At 43.6% G+C, this 27,583-nt stretch overlaps 1 protein-coding gene across 9 annotated transcripts in view; it reads right to left on the minus strand.

Annotated features, from left to right (window-relative positions):
- Positions 1-27,583, minus strand: part of LOC132780240 (myelin-associated glycoprotein) — a 103,824-nt gene that overhangs the window by 28,968 nt on the left and 47,273 nt on the right. For 6 of the 9 annotated variants that reach the window (XR_010908729.1, XM_067460690.1, XM_067460696.1 and 3 more), the window contains exons 2-3: positions 26,418-26,504; positions 2,315-2,431 (exon numbers count right to left, since the gene is read on the minus strand). The gene's annotated coding sequence lies outside the window, so the exon portion shown is untranslated. Of the gene's footprint in view, positions 1-2,314; positions 2,432-9,470; positions 9,616-26,417; positions 26,953-27,583 lie in introns of those variants that run through there. The other 3 variants (XM_067460691.1, XM_067460693.1, XM_067460692.1) reach the window with 3 other exon arrangements.

Consider the following 27,583-nt stretch of genomic DNA (forward strand, 5'->3'; position numbering starts at 1 on the left):
GAGGTTTTGATGGCCCTGATTACTTCATGTTTGGAATTCTCCTGTTTTCTGATTGTTGTTCTTTATTTGCTGATTTTTAAAAAAACCTGATTTTAGAGGGTTTTTTAAAATACTGGTAGCCAGATTTTGTTCAATTTCATGGTTTCCTCCTTTCTGTTGTAATTGTCCATATGCTTCTCATTTTCAATGGCTTCTCTATGTAGTCTGACATGGTGGTTGTCAGAGTAGTCCAGCATTTCTGTGCTCTCAAATAATATGTTTGTTGGGAGCTAACATCTCCCAACAAAGGATTCCCCCAGGCAGGAAGCAGCCAGGCTTTGAAGCTGCAAGGCCATAAAATAGTAATCAAGGTGGCCAATTGCAACATTCACACTTGCCTCCAACAGACAAGAGTTCTATCTCCCACCCTGGACATTTCACAGATATAGAAATCTCACTTGCCTAGTTTCCAACAGACCGCACAATTCCTGAGGATGGCTGCCATAGATGTGGGTGAAAAGTCAGGAGAGAATGCTTCTGGAATATGGTCATAACAGTCCAGTAAACTCACAGCAACCCAAAGGTATTCCTTGTTGCTACCCAAAATGGAATATAAATGTTTAAGTATAATGCATAACATGTAAAACCCTCTGATTGCGTGGCTCCGTGATACCAGCAGAGGGCATGAGGATTCTGCAGGGTTTGCTGAAGAGCTACTGCAATATTAAATGTTGGGAGAGGCAGGATGACATAAAAAAATGCTGGCTTTTACATTTCTAGGGCTGTCAATCTGCCCCATAGGAAAAAAATTGCCTGAAAACCTTGAAAAGACCCACCATGATTTTAAATTAAAATATGACATCTCAAATCTATTGGTTGTCTACTGAAAATTCAATTTCTACTTCTTTGTGTTGTAGTGTCTGCTAGTAAGATGCTTCTTTGCATAACTGTAAGCAAATTAAAGCACCATGCTTCAACCATACAAATTCCATCCATTTTGAAAGAACATGTTCCTAGTCCTTATTATACTTTTTCATTAAGCATATCTACAAAAACCTGTATCCTTTACATCAGACAATACATGCAATGTGAAATTGTAAAATGTTTTTCAAACAATGTCTAACAATGTAATAGAAATATATTGTAATGGCAATGTTTTTGCAGTTTAACATTGCAAGTATAGAGCAGGTATGAGCAAACCAGGGCCCTCTGGGTGTTTTGGACTTCAACTCCCACAATTCCTAACAGTCTCAGGCCCTTTCCTCCCCTTCCTCTTTTTCTTTCGGAGGCAGAAAGTGTAGGAAAGACAGGAAACATTTGGATCCCAACTTGGTTCACCTTGGTCAAGATGAGATGGTGGACAGGAGAGAAAAAGCCTATCCATTAGACCCTGTATTGCCTTCTCCTGATATAGAATCCTAGAGCTGGAAGAGACCCTCAAGGGCCATCCAGTCCAACCCCCAACCATGCAACAAGGCACAATCAAAGCACTCTTAATAGACAGCTTCTGCGGAAAAGCCTCCAGAGAAGGAGACCACCATACTCCCAGGCAGCCTATGCCACTCTCCAACAGCTCTTACTCTCTGGAAGCTCTTCCTACCCCTTTCCCCTGCCATTTGAACCCATTGAAGACCATTGCTCCCTTGTGCCCTGGTCTCTAGAGCAGCAGAAAGTCAGTTTTCCCCCTTCTCCTCCTCAATACGACACCCCTTAAAATCTTGAAACACAGTTCTCATGTTCCCTCTATACCTTCTCTTCTCCCAGCTAAACATCCCTCAGGAGGAAAGGAGGAAGGAAAAAGAGAAGGAGGGAAGAGATGAAGGGAATGAAGGGAGGGAGGGGAGGAAGAAAAGAGAGAAAGAAGGAAATACAAAGGGGGAGGAAGAAAAAAGAGAGAAGAAGGGAGGAGAGAGGGAAGGAAGGATGACAGGGGGCAAAGGAAAGAGGGAGAGAAAGAGGAAGGGAAGGAAGAAAGGGAAGAAGGAAGGAAAGAGAGAAGGAAGGAAGGATAGGATATTGAGAGAGAGGAAAGCCTGAGAAAAGAGCCAAGGGGCCGCATCTGGCCCCCGGGCCTAGGTTTGCCCATACCTGCTCTATATGGTTAATTGACCCTTCTTATCAAGCCCTGCAGTAACAAAAGATAGAATTATAGGCTCAGGTTGCAGATTACATGCCCACAATCCCTGGTTATAAGCAAAACAAAAACAAAACAATAAACCATACCAAATTTGCAAGTAAATAAGCATAATGCCAAAGGATGAAATGTCAACCATTAGCTCACACAATAATAGGGCATTCAAAGAGTGATTCCAGTGAAAATTGTTTTCAAACCCACCCTTCCTTTCAAAATGAGCAAAATGTAGACTCAGGGAAACTTTGGTTCACTCAAGAAGAGCCAGATGATCTGGAGTGGAGTTGGGCGCTAAAGCAGAATATCCTCAGTGGCTTCTACCTTGAACAAAAAAAAAACAAAACATTGACATGTGAGTAGGGCTTCATCATTTCTCCGCAACTGAAATGTCACATTTCATATAAAGATCTTTTCATATTAAAAATTGGATGCATCCTTGAATGGCCCCATCTCATTAGTACCAATTGCCTGCTCTACATATTTTTCTTTACAGCTCCCATCAGAAAGACAAATGAGCAGGGATTATGGGGAGTGCAGTCCAAAGCACTGGAAGGTCCCAAGTTACCTGATTTGCCTTAGGCAGAAAATATGGAAAATATACTTTCAATAAGGGTTCCTCTGATATAATTAGCCAGTATTATAGGGAGTTAATGTCCAGGATTCAAATCCTCATTCATAGAATCATAGAGTTGGAAGAAACCTCATGGGCTGACCAGTCCAACCCCATTCTGCCAAGAAGCAGGAAAATTGCCTTCAAAGCACCCCCAACAAATGACTATCCAACCTCTGCTTGAAAGCTTCCAAAGAAGGAGCCTCCACCACACTCCAGGGCAGAGAGTTCCACTGCTGAATAGCTCTCACAGTTAGGAAGTTCTTCCTAATGTTCAGGTGCAATCCCCTTCCTTGTAGTTTTAAGCCATTGTTCCTCATCCAAGTCTCCAGGGCAGTAGGAAACAAGCTTGCTCCCTCCTCCCTATGACTTCTCCTCACATATTTATACATGGCCCTCATCATGTCTCCTCTAAGCCTTCTCTTCTGCAGGCTAAACATGTCCAGCTCTTTAAGCTGCTCCTCATCGGCCTTGTTCTCCAGACCCTTGATCATTTTAGTCGCGCTCATCTGGACACATTCCAGCTTGTCAACATCTCTACTTTCAATTGCGGTGCCCAGAATTGGACACAGTGTGATTCCAGGTATGCTCTGATCAAGGCAGAATAGAGGGGAGCATGACTTCCCTGGATCTAGACACTAGACTCCTATTTATGCAGGCCACAAAATTCACACACAAAATTTAAGGGTTTCTATACTTTAGTATCACATAATACTTTGACTAAGACCCTAATGTGGGCAGGTATCATTTTCTCCACAGCAGAACATTCAGGACTTTGTCCTGTCCCTTCCCAAATAGTAGATGAGAATTCTATCACCATCAAGGGACACATTATCAGCAGATTGGGAGTGGGCAAAATGTTGCCTGTGTTGGGGCAATTTCTTTGCCCCAAAATACCATGTACTGGACATGGGTGGCCTTTCCCCTGCAACCAGTTGAGGTCCAAGTTGTGAAACATGAGCTTAAGGCCTCATACAGCCCTAAAATATTGTGAAAATGTACTAATGTCCTCTAAAGCAGTGGGGCATGAGTACATTTTTTTTTACCAGGGACCACTTTGACCAGGGACCACTTTGACCAGGGCACACTCTCCAGCAGTAGTACCAAAAGGATAACAAATCAGCTTTTAGTCAACTATAGATTTGGTTTGGTTATTTGGAGTGATGATTCAGAAAATTGCATTGGATAGACCACATCAGCTCTAGTTTCTGATACAGAACATATGCCATCCAGTAGTCACCATCTGCTCACCTACAGAAAACCATATTTAATAATCTAGAGATGATGTGGTAGTAGTAATCTTTTGTGGATTGTCAGCTTCTCCCCTCCAGACATCCCATTGCCTCGGCACTATAAGAGAGTTTTGTAACACCAGTCACTCTCATTGCTGAGTAATTTCGAGGCAATGTTGTAGTAATGGTGAGGCCATGGACCATATTTTCATTCTTGCAGATCAACGGAGATCAATGGACCACAGGTTGGGAACAACTGCCCTAGACAGTATTTGGGGCAAAAGGGAGGTTGAGATTTTTTTTTAGTCCCAAAGTTCATCGTGAAGTGGTGATACAGTCCCCAAGTCCACCCTAGAAGTATCCCTCAATACTTCTAGACTTGCACATCATTTATTAGACCAATACTTCTTTACTTTGGTTCTCCAGCATTATGCATCTTAGCTTCTCCTTTCAGTTATCCAAGCAAGATCCTTCTGTAGCATCGCCCGCAGGGAACTCTCCATGGTCCTGAATCTCTTCGTTAAGTATCCTACCTGGATTTTATTCTGCAGATCTTAATCCCCCAAAGAGGGGAATTCACTGAGGTTGTTTCTCAAACCCAACAGGTTTGTTAGAAGAATTAAATGCCGTGTACAAATATGTGAGAGGAATTCATAGGGAGGAGGGAGCGAACTTGTTTTCTGCTTCCCTGGAGACTAGGACGAGGAACAATGGCTTCAAACTACAAGAAAGCAGATTCCATCTGAACATTAGGAAGAACTTCCTGACTGTGAGAGCTGTTCAGCAGTGGAACTCTCTGCCCCGGAGTGTGGTAATGGCTCCTTCTTTGAAAGCTTTTAAACAGAGGCAGGATGGCCATCTGAGCACCCACAGGGATGCTTTGAATGCAATTTTCCTGCTTCTTGGCATGGGGGTTGGACTGGATGGCCCATAAGGTCTCTTCCAACTCTATGATTCTGTGATTCTATGAAATGCACAGTCATTCATTTCCTCAGATGAACAGTAAGATCCAACTGAAAGGAACATTCATGAAAAGGAGAGAGATCAAAGTCCTGATTCCAATCCTTTGTGACTGCAAAACTCCTTAAATGGTTTTGTACATGATCACTATCTACAGCAGCTTAGTAGTCCTACAGGGCCAGCATCCTGTTGTTGTTTACTTCCAATTAAAGTAGACCCATTCAATTAATTCCTGAAGGTTGAGCCAACCCATAGCTTAATCCCATAGATTCAATGAGTTTGCTCTTGGCAGAGCTAACAAAGGGTTAGAGGTATTAAGTTTCAGCCTCCAGTGTATTCATGGTGGCTTGGGATTGACTAGGGCTATAGTTCAGCACTTCCAGAAAGTTAACAGGTCGGGGAAGACTAACCACTTTAGAACTACAAAACGGCTCAAGCAAAGTCAGATCATTGCTGCAAGTAGATCAAAGGGGATCTTTCAGGTTCAGTGCCCTGCTGGATTGAATGCTATTTGATACTGGATACTATAATCACTCTGAGACATAAGATACTATTGCAGTGGCTTACTGGACTTCTCAGTGTTCCTAGTTCAAAGATTCACAAATGCATGGCAATCACATCTCACCAGGCTGCATATCTAAAATGCCTGATGAGGGGCTCTTGTGAGCTATGCACCACACAAAGAGCAAAATGAGAAAGGCAAGAGAAAGAAATAGGTTAGTGGCCTGACATGATTTCCTTTCCTTATGCTTTTTAAGAGAAATGATCACTGTCCAAGTCTGTTGTAATTGCTACTGTTAGGACATATATATTATCTAGTATATTGCCTAATAGTGGACCAACTTGACTGGAAGGCAAATGGTCAAGATAGCATGTGCATCCTCCTCCCCTCCAAATGTTACTCTGGAATCCCTCCAGATATAATCAGATATTGGAGGTAAAGCTTCATATGGCACTAAGCTTGTCTTCGGGCCTCTCAACCAAGCAGACAAGGTAGAAGACATTCCATTGTTAAATCTAGCTGGCTTCTGTGCCTGGAATGGACTGGGGACAGGAAGAGAACAATAAGAAACAAGTAACTGGAGATTGTCACATTGACATGAAGTCAATGTGCCTTTAGTACATCTCAAGCATTACAGTTCCATAATGTATTACCTCAAGAGGGGACTTTTGGCCCTTAGATGTTTGAGGCCTCAAATTCCAGAAGCCCCCCGAAGCACAGCAAGTTAAACCACTGAGCTGCTGAACTTGCTGACTGAAAGGTGGTGGTTTGAATATGGGGAGCAGGGTGAGCTCCCACTGTTGGGCCCAGCTTCTGCTAACATGCACCTATCAGAAGATCAATAGGTACCGCTTCTTCGGGAAGCTAACGGCACTCCATACAGTCATGCTGACCACATGACCTAGGAGGTGTTTACGGCCAATGCCGGCTCTTCGGCTTAGAAATGGAGGTGAGCACCATCCCCCAGAGTCAGGCACAACTAAACTTAATGTCAGGAGAAACCTTTCCCTTTATTTTTTTACACCAAACCATCTGGAAAGCTATGGATTCCCCACCTTCAGGCAGGTAGCCGGGGGGGGGGGAGGGCTTGAGGGGCTTCAGCCCCCCCCCCCCCCCCGAAATTCTCATGGTGGTTCGCGAAAAGGCCTTATTGGTGCATCATTTAAACTTTTATGTTTATTCATATCATGATCTGATCACCATACTCAATATATCCCATATGCATGGGGGTATTGGGTAATGATACAAAAAGTTTGCTAGGGTAGACCCTCTTTCACTCAGACTCAGCCCCCCCCCCGAAACCCCCCCTGAAAAAACCTCAGCCCCCCTCCCCCCCGAATCGAAATCCTGGCTACGGGCCTGCCTACCTTCCACTAATTTGAATTCCACCATGACCTGGGAGTACTTTGCACAAGATTAGTGGCCAGCAGGGTAATAATAGGAGTTTATTTATTTATTTATTTAGCAATATTTATAGCCCGCCTTTCTCAGCCATACAGCAACTCAAGGCAGGTTACAGATTGGCACAATTAGATGTCAGGCATTCATAAAAGCTGGGGGCCACCACTGAGAAGGCCCTGTCCTTTGTCTCTGCCAGTCGCACTTGCGAGGCAGGCAGGATTGAGAGCAGGGCCTCCCCAGACGATCTTAAGCTCCTAGATGTTTCATAGGAGGAGATATGTTCGGACAGGTAAGCTGGGCTGGAATTAAGTCTCATTCATTGATTTCCAGTTGACTGGTAGTTAGTTACAGTCTTCTGAAGGCATAAATGGAATGCTGTATCATTTGAAACTAAAGGATGTATTTCAAGAGAGCCAGGGACCACTTTGACCAGGGACCACCCTCCAACATTAGTACCAAAAAGGTTACAAATCAGTTTTTGGTCAGCTTTAGATTTGGCTTGATTATATGGGGTGCTGATTCTGAAAATTGTATTGGATAGGCCACATCAGGTCTAGTTTCTGATACAGAACATATGCCATCCAGCAGTCGCCATTTGCTTGCCCACAGAAAACCATATTTAATCATCTAGAGCTGAAGTGGTAGTAGTAATCTTTCATGGGGAGTCAGCCTCTCCCCTCCCAAAATCTGTTTCCTCAGCACTATAAGAGGGTTTTGAGAGACCAGTCATTCTCGTTGCTGTGTGGTTTCAAGGCAACTGTGTACTAATGGTGAGGCTGCAGACCATAATTTTGTTCTTGACCACAGGTCCACTGATTTATCACATGGTGGAAATTATGTGGTCCTTCTAAGGTGGTTCGATCACAAATACCATCACCCCTCCCCCCAAACTCACACTACTAGCTCAGTTGGCTAGCACTCATAGGAGTTGCAATCCAACAACATCTGGAGGACAAAAGCTACCTCCTGGTCAGAGGTCAGGAAAATCCAAGGCCAAGGCTGCTGATGCATAAAGGCCAAGTAGGACCATCATGGATGACACACTTCCTTGGGAAACAGGTCAAAGCAAAGAAGAACAGGCAACTGGGCATTTCTTGAAAGTACAAGGAGTAGAGTTTCACGAAGTATTACTTCCAGTGCTTCTGAACATTTCCCTTGCTTGTGCCAGGAGCGCAATGCCAGCATAAGCAGAGGAAGGCAGATGTAAAGGAACAGGCGGTGGGGATAAATATGAATGCAGCAGCAACAAAGGGAACACAGGCTCCTTTTGTTGACTGGCTGACGGTTGTGACACCCACTTGCCTGCCTCACTCACTGAGGCACAAGAGCTGGTTTGATCCTGGCCTGGGTGGGGAGGGGTGAGGGGGGAGCAACCGACCAAACCCACACCACATGCACAACAAGAGTGACATGGGCATTTAGATCAATCCACCCCTTGTCCCGTTGCAACTGTTCCTTTCCCACTGTCAGCCCCTTTGTATCCTTTTTTCATATTGCCATGAAAACTTCAACTATATATATCTCTGGTGATACAATAAACTCATAGAATCATAGAACTGGAAGATATCTTGTAGGCCATCCAGTCCAACCCCCTGCCAAAGAAGCAGAAAAATTGCATTCTAAGCACGCTCAACAGATGGGCATCCAGTCTCTGTTTAAAAGCCTCCAAAGAAGGAGTCTCTACCACACTCCAGGACAGAGAGTTCCACTGCTGAACAGCTCTTAGGAAGTCCTTCCTAATGTTCAGGTGGAATCTCCTTTCCTGTAGTTTGAAACCATTGTTCCATGTCCTAATTTCTAGGGAAGCAGAAAACAAGCTTGTTCCCTCGTCCCTATGACTTCTCACATATTTATCCATGGCCCTCATCAGGTCTCCTCTCAGCCTTCCCTTCTGCAGGCTAAACATGCCCAGCTCTTTCAGCCACTCCTCATAGGGCTTGTTCTCCAGACCTTTGATCATTTTAGTCACCCTCCTCTGGACACATTCCAGCTTGTCAACATCTCCCTTCAATTGCGGTGCCCAGAATTGGACACAGTATGTCAGGTATGGTCTGACCAAGGCAGAATAGAAGGGTAGCATGACTTCCCTGGATCTAGACACTAGACTCCTATTGTTGCAGGCCAAAATCATGTGTAGAACTATTTATCTAAAATGGCCTTGTAACTTACATACTATATCATGTGATGTTTCCCACCTTTCCCTTCTTTTTTTTCTTTTAAAAATTGTTTATTTTAATTATTTTTTCTCTTTCTTTGAAAACAAAATAAAAACTTATTTGCAACATAAAAAAAATCTTCAAACCCCCTTAAAAACTTCAACTACTGATCACAATAATCTACATCTCTCCCTATCTGCCTGTTGGCTGTATTTCCTTGATTCCAAGATGCGATCAATTGTAAGACACACATTGACTGCCTGCCTGTCTAAAAGCATCCACGATTCTAAGATGCACCCTGTTTTTAGAGATGTTTATATGGGGGAAATGCATCTTAGCATAGAGGAAATAGAAAATCTATCTATCTATCTATCTATCTATCATCTATCTATCATCTATCTATCTATCTGATCAATCTATTTATCAATTTATTAATGTCTAGACAACAGATCATTCACATCAATCTATTTATCACCAGTCTATCCACCTCATGTCTCACCTTTGTAGTTGTGAGACAGTCTTTCTTTCTTTTGGAAGGAAATCCTTCCCTTTTCAGAAATCCACAGCTTCAGAGAAGTCCACGGAGCCACAAGCAAAATATCTTCTTTATTTTCCTTGTCCTTGAGGCTACTAGTTTGCCTTCCCGTGTGCCCCCTCCCCTGCAGCTCGGATGTAGCTGATACTTAATCAGAGACACTGACACTGGCCAGGAAAACTTAATCCTCAGATAGTTTGCAGCAAATGAGTTTGGCAGGGCAGGGTTCTGGAACACAGGATGTACGAAGGAAGGGAAAAGAGTGTCTCTGAGGTTGTGCAGACAGCTACCCTTGAACTACTGTTACCTCAACCTATAGAAAAATGAGTTTCCAATGGAATTAGGACTGGAGAGAGTGTTCCAGATCAGAAGATGTATTTTGAGCCATGAAACCCTCCTTTTGGTGACCTAATGCTGGGACTAGATGCACAAGGGAGGGAGAAAGGGTAGTTGCTGTATCTTTAAGACCTGTGGAAGAAGGAGTTTTATTCCTGCATGACTAAATCTGCTTGCTTCAGAAATTAAACAGAAGTGAGGGCAATGAAGACGGCACATGATTATGTATTCACTATATTTATATCCTGGCTTTCCGCCAGCAATTTTAAGGTAGCACAGATGGCTCGCTTCTTCCCTGCTTTATCCTCACAACAATCCTGCAAGTCAGGCCAGTCTGCAAGAGAGTGGGATGGATCCAATGTTGGCCAGTGAGCTTGTTGACTCACTGTTGACAACCTAGATCCCAGCCAGAGGCGGCCCTAGGTAATTTTCAACGGTAAGCAAACAGTATTTTGCCCCCCCCCCCCCAACCAATCACTGATATATATTTTCTGTTTGTCATAGGAGTTCTGTGTGCCATATTTGGTTCAATTCCATCATTAGTGGAGTTCAGAATGCTCTTTCATTGTAGGTGAACTATACATCCCATTAACTACAACTCGCATATGTCAAGGTCTATTTTCCCCCAAGAGCGCCTCAAGACCGCCCCTGGGCAAAATCAACTATACTGCAAATGCTTACTTTGTGTAATGGGTTGAGCCGCCCCTGATCCCAGTCCTAGACCAACAGTCAAATTACACTAGCAAAATGAACCACTCTAACAACTACCATCTCAGGCTACACAGACAAGCCATTGAAATCCACAAGCATGTGAACAATTTCAACAGAAAGGAAGAAACCATGAAAATGAACAAAATCTGGCTACCAGTATTTAAAAAAATTCTGAAATTATAACAGCAAATAAAAACAACACTCAGACACAAGGGAACTCCAGACAAGAAACAATCAGGGACGGCTAATCACCTCTTAACAAAGGATCCCCCCAGGCACTAAGCCACACCTAAAAACTGGCAGGCCATCAAATGCTAATCAAGGTGGACAACTGAAACATTCACAACAGACAAGAGTTCTTTCTCCTATCCTGGATATTCCATAGATATATAAACCCAATTTTCCTAGTTTCCAACAGACCTCACAACCTCTGAGGATGCCTGCCATAGATGCAGGTGAAACGTCAGGAAAGAATTCTTTTAGAACATGGCCATATAGCCTGAAAAACCTACAACAACCCAAAATGGTGTGTGTTTGTGAGCTCTTTATCTGTAGATGTATGTTTGGGCCACCATCAAGACCTGACAACCATACTATGGCTATGGTTCATGCCTGTTTTGAGCCTCCTTTCATTAAATGTTTAGGAGATACCGCTTAGCTAATGTTGTGTTGATCTGAGGCACAGTGAGAACATGCAAGAGAGAGAGGGGGGGGGGGGGACTCTAGAAGCCATCACCTACTTTCCAACCTGAAAACCAACAAGCAATATCAGAGATGGTCAAGATAGCAAAAATGATTTATCAAGAAGAATACACAAACTACGAGAAACTGCAGCAGTTTGCTTTTGCTTGAGCCTACTGGGAAAGTCTATGGCCGGTCCATGAGGTCAGGAAGAGTCAGAAACGACTGAAGGAATAAACAACAAACTGGGAAAGATAAGATTCCAGCCCCTCCTCTCCCTTTCCCCACTGTCAAGTCAACTAAATGCAAATGACTTTTGCTTAAACGGCTTTGGTCCAGACTATTTGACAAACCACTTCTCCCACTATAGACCAACTTGGACTGCGGTCATCGGAAGAGGCCCTCCTCTCAGTCCCACCCCCGTCCCAAGCACGGCTGGTGGGAACAAGAGAAAGGGCCTTCTCTATGGCTACCCCCCACCTCTGGAACTCCCTTCCTAAAAAGTTAAAGATGCCCCCCTCCCTCCCTGCTTTCAATAAACAGCTGAAGACGTACCTTTGCTCACTGGCTTATGTGGAGGAATAGTAGTTGGTAATACTACCATTATATCTCTGATTAATAGTTACCACCCATATCCGTGCCCTGCTCACCCCACCAGCTCAATAGATATCTTGAGCAATGATTAATCTATTTGCCCCAAGGAACTGGGAAATTATTGTTTCCATTCAATGTTTGATGTTTGTCTTATGCCTGTTAGAACAGACTGTGTTTTTTTATTTAATTTTAGTTGTTTATAATTCAACCAGTCCATCCTCCAGGAAATAAAGCCCAGCTGCTCACTGGAGGGAAAGATACTAGAGACAAAGTTGAAGTACTTTGGCCACATCATGAGGAGACAGGAAAACCTAGAGAAGACAATTATGCTGGGGAAAGTGGAAGGCAAAAGGAAGAGGGGCCGACCAAGGGCAAGATGGATGGATGGCATCCTTGAAGTGACTGGACTGACCTTGAGGGAGCTGAGGGTGGTAACGGCCGACAGGGAACTCTGGCGTGGGCTGGTCCATGAGGTCACGAAGAGTCGGAGACGACTGAACGAATGAACAACAACAATTCATGTTTATATGTTGGGTTGGTTAAATTTTGTTAGTATGAATGTATTATTGTATTCGGGCATTGAATGTTTGCCTTTTATGTTTGGAATCTGACCTGAGTCCCTTTGGGGAGATAGAGTGGAATATAAATAAAGATTATTATTATTATTATTATTATTATTATTATTATTATTATTATTTTACTGATACAATAACACAGTATGTTTTTGTGCCAGAATAATAATAATCAAACGAGATCTATATGCTGGTTTTTGTATCACAAAATTACAAGTCGAACACTTCCCACGCATCTAGGACTGTGTGATGTATTTTCGAATGATGTGTGCAGATCCAAGTAAGGTGGCCTTTTGCAGTTGACAGATCGTGATTTTGTCAATGTTTATTGTTTACAAATGCCGGCTGAGATCTTTTGGCACGGCACCCAGTGTGCCAATGACCACTGGGACTACCTGTACTGGTTTATGCCAGAACCTTTGCAGTTCGATTTTGAGGTCCTGATTATAATAACTATTATTAGTATTATTATTAACTCGGTTTACAGGAACTCAAAGATGTTGAACACAAGAACGGGGGGGGGGGGGGGGGGGGGGGGAGAAAAAAGAAACTGGGCCATTCAAAAAGACAAAAAACATGGGAGGATGGAGGATTAATTGAGACTTTTGCTGCCAAAACAGGACAGATGGATTGTTGCCATTGGGACAGAGTTGTTTGGTCTTTTCAAACTATTTTATTCAAGGTATAATTTAATCCACAAACAATAGATCCATGTGGAGATAAAAAAAATATGTATGGAATTTAGTTCAATCCAATCTCAGCAGGCATTGTTACTGTTTGAGGCCAAAGACCATACTTGAATGGCACCAAGAGGAGGCAGCAGGAGAAAGTAGGATGAGAATTGTAAGCTCTGCCATTCGTACTCACAGCTATGTCTCACAAGAGTCACCATCAAGCCAACAACAGATGTATATATAGGCCTGAATATGACATTACTGTATTCCTTTATCATTATAAATCTACCTTGATCCAAGGAACCCCCACATAGATTAAAAGAAACCATGTGTACATCATTGGTGCCTTTGTACAAGCCAAATGTTTGCCATTGTTGATAGAGCACATTTATATGTGGCAAGAACAAAGTGTCCCTTGAATTTGTTGTCAGCTCCATGTATTTCTGATTGTAGCCCAGAGGCAAATCCCAGGAAGTCTTATTTGGTTGTAAGCTCCTATGATAGGAGTGGGGCTTATTTTCTCAGCAAATGTCCAGGGATCACTGTTATACACTCAGGACATGCTTCCTGCTCCAAGTTGGAAGAGACTCCAAGGGTCGTCCAATCCACTCCCATTCTGCTATGCAGGAAAACATAATCAAAACACTCCCAGCAGAGTGGCCATCCAGTTCCAGTTTAAAAACCACAATAAAAGGAGATTTCATCATAGATTTGTTGAACATAGCAGGCTCTATCACAAAGCAGAGTGAAGCAGCTACTCAGGTAGCAAATACTGGGTTGTAGTCAGTGGTACCAGTAGTAGTAAGCAGTTGTGGGTATTTCGCCATAATCCCAGGCTATTTCCTTTTGTTGGGAGATAAAGCTTTACATGCCATATGTAGGTCTAAGATGCTGTCATGTTCTTTGCATCAGACAGCCTTGGGCAAGAATTGTGGGCCCTGCCTGATTGTCTTAGAAACAAAGACAGTTTCTAGTCTGCCGAGTTGCCACGTCATGCCCCTACTCTAGGCATGGACAAACTTTGGCCCTCCAGCTGTTTTGGACTTCAACTCCCACAAGTCCTAACAGCCTACTGGCTGTTAGGAATTGTGAGAGCTGAAGTCCAAAACAACTGGTGGGCCAAAGTTTGCCCATGCCTGCTCTACCTGATTTGGCAAACAATGCAGTCTGATGGCACACCTCTGGACCCTAGACCATTGTTGCTAACTTGTACTGAAGTGGACATTTCCCCATGATCTCACAATTTAGATATAGATCAGAAGAGGATTGCAAATTAGCTTGGGTCTCCGGAGTTGACCAGATTATTTGAAAAAGACATTTTTTGGGGGGTGAAAAGTAATATCATTTAGTTAATTAGTAACATTATTTATTAGGAAAAAGCCAGTGTTTGAGTTCATTTTTATGAATGCTCCCATTAGAAAATACATAACGATGTGGGTGAACTACAATTCCCAAAATCGTGGGTCAATCCTCTCCAAACCAGGCCTGTATACACAGTTGGCCATCTGGGGTGTGTGTTCCAAGTTTGGTCCAGATCTGGTCCGCTGGGCTCAGTGCTCTCTGGATAAGGGTGAACTACAACTCCCATATATGCTAAGGGCAGTCACCCCCAAATCCTGCCAGTATTTACAGTTGGCCATGTTGGGTCTGTGTGCCTGTTCAGTTGCTGACCAATTCATCTCTGTTTGCTGTGTGCCACAGGAAAGGGTAGGAAAGGGTTAAGGGAGAGGCAGTGGTCGGGGTCATGCAAATTATACACAAGGAACCCTGGGATGCCTGCCTGTGGTGGAGGAAACATGACAAATCTAGGATGAAATTCTCCCCGAATGAAAGTATCCCTTGGGTGGTGTGCCGTAGTGTTTGGGGAGGACATTGGCAGTGTTTGGGCTACATGTTCATGGTGCTCGCTATAACCTGCAATATCTGTTGAAAGAGTGCCTTTGGAGGCTTCTCAGTGTTTGGAACTATAGCCTGTTTGTGGAGATGGGAAGCTGTGCAGGTGGATACTTCTGCCACATTCACACATTTTCCCTTATTACCTATTGTTATTATTGTTGTTGTTGTTGTTTATTCGACAGCAGACAAGATCACTTTGCTGGCTGTTGTATTGCATCACATGTAGAACACTTCCCAAGTTGTTGTTGTTGTTATGTGTATATGTGTATAACATATGTGGATAGATTGACCATGGCTCAGATAGCAGTCAAGAAGAAAAAAGGGGAAGTCTCCTTTGGTGTTGCCTTGTGACTTCTAAATGCTAATGAAAACGGTTAAGACAACAATAGCGTATGACCAAAATAGATTTTTGGTAATCTATGACATATGAAATGATTCCTGATCTATCAAAAGCAGAAATTAGCCGAAGTTTCAAAACTGAAAACCAATAGGTCACAAGGCTGTGAGACTATGTATTTACAAATATTTGCTTGCTACAAAACATACGGGAAAAATTCTTTTGGCACAGAATCTCTGCTTTGTCAGTCCAATCCACAGCCTGAACCGCTCTTTGGCTGTGCTGGATCCATGATGTTTGGAGCAGTAATTCCCCTCCATTGTGTGCCAGGGAGGCTGTGGCCTTGGCAAAGCTGCCAAACTGTGCGCACACACGTCTCTTTGAGAGCCTAACCGCTTGTGGGCACCCGGCATCTGCTCAGGTTACGTACACAGGGAGATCTTATCACCAGTGTGCCCTCGGATGGGAGCGGAACTGAGGACCAGCAAGGGGCAGGTTGCTGGGAAGCTGTGTTTGTCCATGCGTCCATGTGTGTGTGTGTGTGCACAAGCCACACAACTGGAGCTGATAGGGTTAGTGAGTTAAGAAAGGGGGCTACTTAAGACGGAGGGATAAGCTGGGAAAAGGCGATTAGGAGCACTGATGCTTGATGACTTTCTATCCATGCTGAGAGGAGAAAGGGCTCTCCTCATAACAAGCTGATGGCTTAGTCTCTTCAGCTTCATAGCAGAGATGATTTCAATATTTTTAAGCTTTTGAAATGGTCATATGACTAGTTAAATAAACATATTATTATTATTATTATTATTATTATTATTAATATATTTTTAAGCCAGTGTTTCTCAACCTTTCAAATGCTGCGACCCCTTAATACAATTCCTCATGTTGGGGTGACCACCAATCATAAAATTATTTTCATTGCTACTTCATAACTGTAATTTTCCTACTGTTATGAATTGTAATGTAAATATCTGATATGCAGAATGGACCAAATTTGCCACAAACCCTGATATGCCCAAATTTGAATACTGGTGGGGTTGGAGGGAGGGTTGATTTTGTCATTTGGGAGTTGTAGTTGCTGGGATTTATAGTTCATCTACAATCAAAGAGCATTCCGAACTCCACCAACGATGGAATTGAACCAAACTTGGCACACAGAACTTCCATGACCAACTGAAAATACTGGAAGGGTATGGTGGGCATTGACCTTGAGTTTTGGAATTGTAGTTCACCTACATCCAGAGAGCACTGTGGACTCAAACAATGATGGATCTGGACCAAACCTGGCATGAGTACTCAATATGCCCAAATTTGAACACCGGTGGAGGTTGGGGAAAATAGACCTTGACATTTGGGAGTTGTAGTTGCTGGGATGTATAGTTCACATACAATCAAAGAGCATTCTGAACTCGGCAAAGATGGAATTGAACTAAAATTAGCACACAGAACCCCCATGAGAAAATACAGGAAGGGTTTAGTGGGCATTGACCTTGAGTTTGGGAGTTGTAGTTCATCTACATCTGTGGACTCAAACAATGATGGATCTGGACCAAACTTGGCACAAATACACCTTATGCCCAAATGTGAGCTCCGGGGAAAATACACCTTGACATTTGGGAGTTGTAGTTTTGCTGGGATTTATAATTCACCCACAATTAAAGAGCATTTTGAAACCCACCAATGATAGAATTGGCCCAAACTTCCCACACAGAACCCCAATGACAATAGAAAATACTGTCTTTTCTGATAGTCTTAGGTGACCCTTCATGTCCCACGCAGGGGTCCTAATCTCCAGGTTGAGAAATGCTATTTTAAGCCTTAAGTTAGAAATTCTGGTCCATTCCTAAAACTTTACAATGGCCTACACAGCCAGGATCTTTGCAGAGCTTTCTCCTCCCTGAGTTGTACCATGCACCAGGAATGGGGAAAGCATATTTTTGTAGGGAAGAATTGCACTGCCTTTCCCAAAATGCCTTTCCTACCCACTAGAGCCAATGGGAGCTGCAGTCCTAAAAATAAATACATGAATGTATTCTTAACTCATACTTTTTCAGTCAAGTTGTTGACATTGCTGCAGACAATACATATTCCCTATTCAGTTTCTACTTCCATGTCCAGATAATCTGGGGTGAACTTTTTAAGGAAGGGCTTGCAAAGACACTTCACTTCCGCATCACGTTTCAAACCCCATGCAGTTATTTCTCAAGAGGACCTATATTCCTGTTCAGCTCAGTGCTTTTGTACATTCATGTTTGTGCCGTTCATTATAAACAATTAAAGAGAACTATGTCCCGGATCTGCATGTCAAGGGCAGGCCTATGTTAGTTTTTGTTTTTCCTCTTAAGATGATGGTTGGCTCAGAGTTGGAAAAAAATGACTACGCCAGAACCATTAGGTATAAAAACCATCAACATAAAAAATGTTTAAGGTTGCTGTGAGTTTTCTGGACTGTATGGCCATGTTCCAGAAGCATTCTCTCCTGATGTTTTGCCTGCATCTATGGAAGACATCCTCAGAGGTTGTGAGGTCTGTTTGAAACTAGGCAAGTGAGGTTTATATATCTGTGGAATGTCCAGTGAGGTAAAAAAAACTCTTGTCGGTTGGAGGCAAGTGTGAATGTTGCAATTGGCTCCTTGATTAGCATTTAATGGCCTAGCAGTAAGAAGCCACACCTTGAAACTGCTAGGACATTAAATGCTAATCAGTGTGGCCAATTGCAACATTCACACCTACCTCAAACAGACAAGAGTTCTTTCTCCCACCCTGGATATTCAACAGGTATATAAACCCCATTTCCCTGGTTTCCAACAGACCTCACAACCTCTGAGGATGTCTTCCGTAGATGCAGGCGAAACATCAGGAGAGATTGCTTCAGGAACATGGCCATACAGCCCAGAAAACTCACAACAATCCAGTTTGTATTGAGTTAACTCATTGGGTGGAGGAAGGACAAGAGGGGGAATTCCAGACAATAATCAATCAGAGCCAGCTAATACCTCACAACAAAGGATTTTCCTCAGGAAGCAACAAGCCAGGCTTTAAAGCTACAAGGCCATTCAATGCTAATCAAGGTGGTCAATTGCAACATTCACACTTGTCTCAAGCAGACAAGAGTTCTTTCTTCCACCCTGGACATTCCACAGATATATAAACCCCACTTGCCTAGTTTCTAACAGACTCCTCAACCCCCGAGGATGCCTGCCATAGATGCAAGGACTTTAAGATCATCTGGAGAGGCCCTGCTCTCGGTCCCGCCATCATCAGAAGTATGGTTGGCGGGAACGAGAGACAGGGCCTTCTTAGTGGTGGCCCCTCGGCTATAGAATGACCTTTCTAGGGAGATGAGATCGGCTTCCTCGTGCCTATCATTCTGGAAGAATCTTAAGATATGGCTATTTGAGCGGGCATTTTTAAATACGGAGTAATGGATATAACAATGGAATAACTATATGGCGAAACTGGACATTGTTTTAATGATTATCAATTGAAGTATGCTTCATTATAATGTTTGATTTTATCGTTGCTGATTTTTTTAATATTGTATATTGTAATTGTGTCCTTAGTGGCATTGAATTCTTGCCTTGTAAACCGCCTCGAGTCGCCGGAAGGCTGAGAGGGGCAGTATAGAAATGTACCAAACAAATAAATAAATAAATAGAAGTGGGGGGAAATGTTAGATGAGAGTGCTTCTGGAACATGGTCCTACAGCCCTGAAAACTCAAATCAACCCAGTGGTTCCAGCCATGAAAGCCTTCGACAAACAAATGTTTGAGGATTTATTTAATTGCAAGTTTGTACAATTGAGGCCAGTACAGAAACATATTCATGAGGATAGGAAAAGGTCATTGTGACCTTTCGGATGTTTTTGGCCTACAGTTCCCAACTTTCTATGCCAGTGGAACCCACTGTGAAGTGTGACAGGAATGGTAGCTCAAAACAATGTCCTACTTGGGTTGGAAAAGTGAACCCAACTGAAGATTGATTAGTGAAGGACGCTCATGGCTGGCACACTTCTGTCCTCCAATGATGGTGAGATGGGAAGAACTCTCAGGAAGCTGCCACTGCTGCCCCCTATCATCTGATGCCTGAGGGAGTTCCTATACCTTTCTTAATGATTCCGTGGAAGGGATTGCCACATAAACTTATTAAGCTTAGGAGGACCTCATCACACTAGAGCAGTGGTTCTCAACCTTCCTAATGCCGCGACCCCTTAATACAGTTCCTCATGTGGTGGTGACCCCCAACCATAACCCTAACATTATGAATCGCCATGTAAATAATGATCTGCAGGATCGTACTTTCATTCACTGGAGCAAATTTGACACAAATACCCGGGAGGCCCAAATTTGAATACTGGTGGGGTTGGCGGGGATATTGCTTCTGTCATTTGGGAGTTGTAGTTGCTGGGATTTATAGTTAACATGTAAACAAAGAGCATTCTAAACCCCACCAACAATGGAATTGAACCAAAGTTGGCACAGAGAACTCCCATGATCAACAGAAAATACTGGAAGGGTTTGGTGGGCATTGACCTTGAGTTTGGGAGTTTGGGAGTTGTAGTTCGCCTACATCCAGAGAGCACTGTGGGCTCAAACAATGATGGATCTGGACCAAACTTGGCATGGATACTCAATATGCCCAAATGTGAACACTGATGGGGTTTGGGGAAAATAGACTTTGACATTTGGGAGTTGTAGATATTGCGATTTATAGTTCACCTACAATCAAGGAGTGTTCTGAACCCCACCAATGATAGAATTGGCTCAAACTTCCCACATGGAATCCCCATGACCATCAGAAAATACTGTGTTTTCTGATGGTCTTTGGCGACCCCTCTGACACCCCTTCATGACCCCCTCAGGGGTCCCGACCCCCAGGTTGAGAAACACTGCACTAGAGTATGGATCCACTTTCAATTTGGTTTCTGCCTCCTGCAGAATTCTGGGCCTTGTAGTTTAGAGGAGGGGCTTTTCAACTGCTCAGCCAGACAGGACCTGGGTATCACTAAACTACAAACCCCAGAATTATGCAGGAGGCAGAAACCAAATTGAAAGTAGATCCATGCACTAGTGCAGTGTTTCTCAACCTGGGGGTCGGGACCCCTGAGGGGGGTCGCGAGAGGGTGTCAGAGGGGTCACCAAAGACCATCAGAAAACACAGTATTTTCTTTTGGTCATGGGGGTTCTGTGTGGGAAGTTTGGCCCAATTCTATCACTGGTGGGGTTCAGAATGCCCTTGATTGTAGGTGAACTATAAATCCCAGCAACTACAACTCCCAAATGTCAAGGTCTATTTTCCCGAAGCTCCACCAGTATTCACATTTGGGTATATTGAGTATTCGTGCCAAGTTTGGTCCAGATCCATTATTGTGCCAAGTTTGGTCCAGATGCATCACTGTGCCAAGTTTAGTCCAGATCCACCCAGATCCATCCAGATCCAACCATCCATCAGATGGTTTTAAACAGTGTATTTTAATATTGAGATAAATGTTTTTAATGTTTATGTATGCATATAATGAATTCTGGATGTTTGCCCTATATATGCTGTGCTCCGCCCTGAGTCCCCTATGGGGTGAGAAGGGCAGAATATAAATGTAATAAACAAACAAACAAACAAACAAACAAATAGTTTGAGTCTACAGTGCTCTTTGATTGTAGGGGAACTACAACTCCAAAACTCAGTGTCAATGCCCATCAAACCCTTCCAGTGTTTTCTGTTGGTCATGGGAGTCCTGTGTGCCAAGTTTGGTTCAATTCCATCGGTGGTGAAGTTCAGAATGCTCTTTGATGGTAGGTGAACTATAAATCCCAGCAACTACAACTCCCAAATGACAAAAATCAATCCCCTCCAACCCTATCAGTATTCAAATTTGGGCATATCGGGTATTTGTGCCAAATTTGGTCCAGAGAATGAAAATATATCCTGCATATCAGATATTTACATTACAATTCATAACAGTAGCAAAATGACTGTTATGAAGTAGCAACGAAAATAATTTTATGTTTGGGGGTCACCACAACATGAAGAACTGTATTAAAGGGGTCGCAGCATTAGGAAGGTTGGAAAACATTGGTCTAGTGTGATGAGGCTAAGGAGTCGAAACAGAAGAGGGAAGATTTCTAGCTTGCCAGCAACATTCCCAATTTGGTGGACAGACTTTGGCTGCGGTTGAGAATAGATTGACTTACTTTTGAACATACTTATAATTTCCCTGTCAATTTATGGTGATCTCATGAATTTCATAGTGTTTTCTAAGGCAAGGAATAAGAAGAGGTTTTGCCACTTCCTTCCTCTGAAATATAGCCCCAAGCAGCTGGTATTCATGGGAGATCTTCCACCCAAGTATTAACCAGGGATGAACATGCTTACTTTCCAGGGTCAGATTGGATTTTGTGCCTTTATTTATTAGGAGCATTTCTATCCTGTCTTTCTCACCTCTGAAGAGGGACTCAGGGCAGCTACCAACAGGCACCATTCAGTGCCAAATAATAAACAAGCATAATATACTAACCTACATTAAAAACAATTATAGATGCATTAAAACAGTTTGCCATTTCACATCGTCTTCCAAATCAATCCATTGCCATCAGCGAAAAAGTCCATTAAAAACATCTATTCTGCAAGCACTTGATCCCATAACTACGGTTTGAGTTTCTTCTGGAAGTTCATGAGGGAGGGGGCAGATCTGATCTCATTAGGGAGGGAGTTCCACAGCCAAGGGACCAGCACCAAGAAGGCCCTGTTTCTCATTCCCACCAAGTGTGACTGCGATGGTGGTGGGACCGAGAGCAGGGCTTCTCCAGCCAATCTGAAGGTCCTTGGGGATTCATAAAGGGAGATACGTTCGGACAGATAAGCTGTGCTGGAACAGTTTAGGGTTTTATAGGTCAAGACCAGCACTGTGAATTGTGCTCAGAAGGCAGCAAGTGGAGCTGGCATAACAAGGGGGTTGTATGCTTCCTGTACCCCCCTCCAGGGAACAACCTGACTGCCGAGCGTTGGACTAGCTGGAGCTTCCAAACAGTCTTCAGAGGCAACCCCACGTAGAGTGTGTTGCAGTAATCTATTATTTATTTATTTACAGTATTTATATTCCACCTTGCTCACCCTGCAGGGGACTCAGCACGGATTATAATGTACATATACATGGTAAACTTTCATTGCCATAGACACACAATATATATAGAAAGACACAGAGGCAATTTAACATTCCAGCTTTTCTTGAGGGTATTTTGGCCACCAGGGGAGCTGTTACTTCATTTGTAACACTGATTTTTTTTTTTTGTCGTGTCAGGAGCATCCTGTTGCCCAGGGGACGCCCAGATGATTTTGATGTTTTATCCTTGTGGGAGGTTTCTCTCATGTCCCCGCATGAGGAGCTGGAGCTGACAGAGGGAGCTCATCCACCTCTCTCCAGATTCAAACCTGTTACGTGTCGGTCTTCAGTCCTGCCGGCACAGGGCTTTAACCTACTGCGCCACCGGGGGCTCCTTGTGACACAGATGAAGTACTTCCTCATTCTTTGCATACTTGCTGGAGATTTTTATGGCCTCATAATTAGTTAAATTTGCCTCCCCGCATAAGTGGTACCTAAATTTCCTACTTGACAGATACAACTGTCTTTCGGGCTGCAAAGGTCGACAGCAAGCTACACAAATTGGTCGGATGCTCACTCCAATCTGAGCTGGCTTCGAACTCATGACCTTTTGGTAAGCAGTGATCTTAATGCAGCTGACTCCTAGCCAGCTGTGCCACAGTCCCAGTGGTTACATCTATGCGGGATGTAAACAGAGCGTGGACCACTGTGGCTAGGATATATTTAGGATATATTACATACACAAACAAAATAATGGATCTTTCTCCCTTTCCATAGAAATCCAAATGATGCCCTCATGCATGCATACATATATGCATACACATCCACACCATAGAAGGATAGCCAATTATGTTGACCCTCTAGGTTTCATAGTGTTCCACTCTGAGCCTTCTCCCTGTCCTATTATAATTGCTGCCCATCACCTCTCAGGACACAGATTTCTGCATTTATTCAATAGCCTTCGGATGGCATTGCTGCCCAATCCCATCACAATAACTGTCATTAGACATTCTTTTCTGTCCCTGGGGAAGAGACTGGCTCATAACAGCCAGTGTCAAGGGACATGACACAACCACCTTTTTGCTGATGAGTGAGACATAGGAGGAGACGAGGGCCTCTTTGAATTCCATGGGGGAGGCATTAACCCTCCTTTTCCCCAGAAGGGATTAAGGCTGGTAATAAACAAGCTGCCTTTCCCATTGCTAATGCAAAAATGCAGGTGCTGTTATATCTCCAGAAAGTAAGCTTTGCAAAAAGATGTTTGCAATTAGGGCTTTTACGCACTGAACTTTTGTAGCTGGCACCTAAATCCACTGCTTACTGCATGTGTATTTTTCTTCACCTTCAAGTCACCTGTCAATTTATGGTGACCCCATGAATTCCACAGGGTTTGGAATATGCAGAGGAAGTTGGTCATTCTTCCCTCTCAAATACAGCCTTTTAGAACAATGTTTCTCAACCTTCCTAATGCCATGACCCCTTAATACAGTTCCTCAGGTTGTGGTGACCCCCAACCATAACATTATATTCGTTGCTACTTCATAACTGCAATTTTGCCACTGTTGTGAATACCTGAATGTATTCTCATTCACTGGCCCAAATTTGTCACGAATACCCAATATATCCAAATTTGAATACTGCTAGGGTTGGGAGGGATTGATTTTGTCATTTGGGAGTTGTAGTTACGGGATTTATAGTTCACCTACAATCAAAGAGCATTTTGAACTTCACCAATGATGGAATTGAACCAAACTTGGCACACAGAACTCCTATGACCACCAAAAATACTGGAAGGGTTTGGTGGACATTGACCTTGAGTTTTAGAGTTGTAGTTCACCTACATCCAGAGACCATTGTGGACTCAAACAATGAGGGATCTAGACCAAACTTGGCATGAATCCTCAATATGCCCAAATGTGAACACTGGTGGAGTTTGGGGAAAATAGACCTTGATATCTGGCAGTTGTAGGTGCTGGGATTTATAGTTCACCTACAATCAAAGAGCATTCTGAACCCCACCAATGGTAGAATTGGGCCAAAAATCCCACACAGAACCCCTATAACCAACAGAAGATACTGTGTTTGGCGACACCTCTGAAACCCCCTCATGACCCCCCCCCCCCGGGGTCCCGAACCCCAGGTTGAGAAACTGTTTTAGAACCTGGTATTCCATGGCAGCCTCTCAAGTATGAATTGTCAAACAGAGCCAAGACAGAAAAGCTGTTGGACTCCAAGACCAATTAGCGCCCACCCCCCCCCCCCACCCCCGCTGCCCCAAGCACAGTTGAAGAATTGGCTGTCTGCAAGGATGTTGCTCAGGGAATGCCTCGATGTGTTACCATCCTGTGGGAGGCTTCTCTCATGTCCCCACATGGGAAACTGGAGCTGAGAGATGGGAGCTCACCCCATTTTGCAGATTCAAACCGCTGACCTTCAGGTCAGCAGGTCAGCTGGCACAAGGGTTTAATCCATGGCGCCACCACTGTTCCAAGTTGAAGGAATGAGATGGTGAGGATTGTAGCCCAATCACATCTTGAAGAACACATCTGCTCTAACCAGATAACATCAGAGGGAACAGCCAAGTCTCATATAAACTATTTTTCTATGTTCAGTATTGTTTGCTCTGCCTGGCAGGAGATCTCTAAATTGTGTCTCTTTGCAAAGATATTTCATACCACTATGAAGGTGAAGGAAAACATACCTCAGCTGGTACTTTTAACTCATGGTGCCAGAATTTGAACTCAGGTCTCGGTGCACAAAAGGCCCTTACTTTGTGCCTACACTAGGTTTCTTCTAAAGCAGCGTTTCTCAATCTGGGGGTTAGGACCCCTGGGGGGGGGGGAGTTGTGAGGGGGTGTCAGAGGGGTCACCAAAGACCACCAGAAAATACAGTGTTTTCTGTTCGTCATGGGGGTTCTCTGTGGAAGTTTGGCCCAATTCTATTCTGTTCTTCAGAATCCCAGCAACTACAACTCCAAAATGTCAAGGTCTATTTCCCCCAAACTCCACCAGTGTCCACATTTAGGCATATTCAGTATCCGTGCCAAATTTGTCCAGATCCATCATTGTTTGAATCCAGTGTTCTCTGGATGTAGGTAAAGTACAATTCCAAAACTCAAGGTCAGTGCCCACCAAACCCTTCCAGTATTTTCTGTTGATCATAGGAGTTTTGTGTGCCAAGTTTGGGTCAATTCCATCGTTGGTGGAGTTCAGAATGCTATTTGATTGCAGATGAACTATAAATCCCAGCAACTACAACTCCCAAGTGACAAAATCAATCCCCTTCAACCCCACCAGTATTCGAATTGGAGCATAGCTGGTATTTGTGCCAAATTTGGTCCGGTGAATGAAAAGACATCCTGCATATCAGATATTTACATTACGATGCATAACATAAAATTACAGTTATGAAGTAGTAACTAAAGTAATGTTATGGTTGCGGGTTACCACAACATGAAGAATTGTATTAAGGGGTCGTTGCATTAGGAAGATTGAGAACCACTGTTCTAAAGAGGATTTGTGCTACATTAGAACAGTCAAGACAAATATCACTTAAGTTTCTCAGGAAAGGAAACAGGCTAACCTCAGCGCAAGCTATTTTGCTTTTGTGGATGGAGATAAACTACTCAGAATTTCACTATTGCAGACGTTTCTCTCTGTTCTAAGAGAATGGAAATCAAGAATGGACACATTCACCCTGGGTATCACTAAAAAAAACCAACATTTTTCCAAGGGTAGAGGGATGTTTTGCTTTTAGAGAATCTCCAAGGGTCACAGAGGCCCTAGAACTGGCAAACATGCCGAGTGTAAGGCAGGTTGATTGCCACCGGCCCGATGCTGAGATTTCAGCAGAGTTTGAAAGATATTTTCATTAGCAGGGAGGAAACAGCAAACGCTGGAAAAAATCTTAACTGTGAGCAGTGATTTCAGCTTCAAACTCTTGCTCAAACAACCCCCAAGAAGGGTCCTGTTCAAACTCCACAGATGCATTTCTGCCACTGCAACTGACCTTACCTTGCAGGAGTGTCTTACTGGTGATCTTGCCTGGTGATGGTTCCAGCATCGAGTTTGCCAAACTGTGTTTGAGTGGAAGGGGTGAGCCTGGAAGAACAACAACAAAAGCAAGCTGAATCAGATCCGATACATCTTCGAGGCAGGAGGGCAGACTGTCCACCTTGAAAGCAACAGCTGGATACAGAGCCTCTTTTTGGTGCTAGTGCTTCCACTGCTGGCTACGGATAAGACAGGATACTGAGCTTGGATGGATGCCGCAGAAATTGATGTCCAGGTCTAAGGTGGGTGATCTGATGTTACACTTCCGTTTTGGTCTTGTCTTGTCCTGGGGCAATTGCTTGCGTGACCTTCCAAGATCTCTGTTAGACCCTTTCGTAGTTGGAATCTGGGCAGAGCAGGCAAGGATTCTCAGGCACGCGAGTCTTAGTGGGTGCACGACTATGTTAGCTCTGCATTTCTGCAAGCAAAGCCCACACACAAATTCCACCGGCTGTGTGTGCGCATTGGGGGGTGGGAGGGTGGGGAGAATATGTGTGTGTGTGTGTGTATGAGTGAGAGAACGAGAGAGAACGAGAGAGAGAAGACAGGCTGCTGTCGCGGGAGTGGGGGTATGTGCCTTGCTTTGTACATTGGTGCTTTTCACACAGCACATCTCTCTCTTCCTCTCCCGTGGGTGGATGCGATTGAGGCCAGGCCCTGTTGTGTGTTCCCCTCAAAGGAGGAGATCCTGAATTCTCACCCACCAGCTCTTGTCTTTTATTATACCATTTACCAGCAAAGAGTGAAAGGCTTGTTATAATGAACCCAGGAAACTTCTGCAAGATGGGCACTATCACCAAGCTCTGGGACACTTCACTTAACTTGAAGGAGTTATTTTTTAATTACAGACTCCCCCCAGGCAGCATTGCTACGTAGTTTGGAATTGTAGTTACACATATTTTTCTCTCTCCTGCTGCTCCTTACATACTAAGTTGCCTTTATTTGGCTATCCTTATGTTCTCCTTCTGCAGGAATGTCAAAGGTGCCGTTTCAAAAGGCAGCAGGAGTAAGTGACTTCCATACCCTTGCTTCTCTGCTCACCACAGGTGACAAGGAATGGCATGCAGGTGAGAAAGTGAGCTGGCAGCAGAAATTCAAGTGAGCTCTCCCTTCTCTAGGCATAGCAC

This window comes from Anolis sagrei, chromosome X (assembly GCF_037176765.1).
Source record: "Anolis sagrei isolate rAnoSag1 chromosome X, rAnoSag1.mat, whole genome shotgun sequence".
Lineage (NCBI taxonomy): Eukaryota > Metazoa > Chordata > Lepidosauria > Squamata > Dactyloidae > Anolis > Anolis sagrei.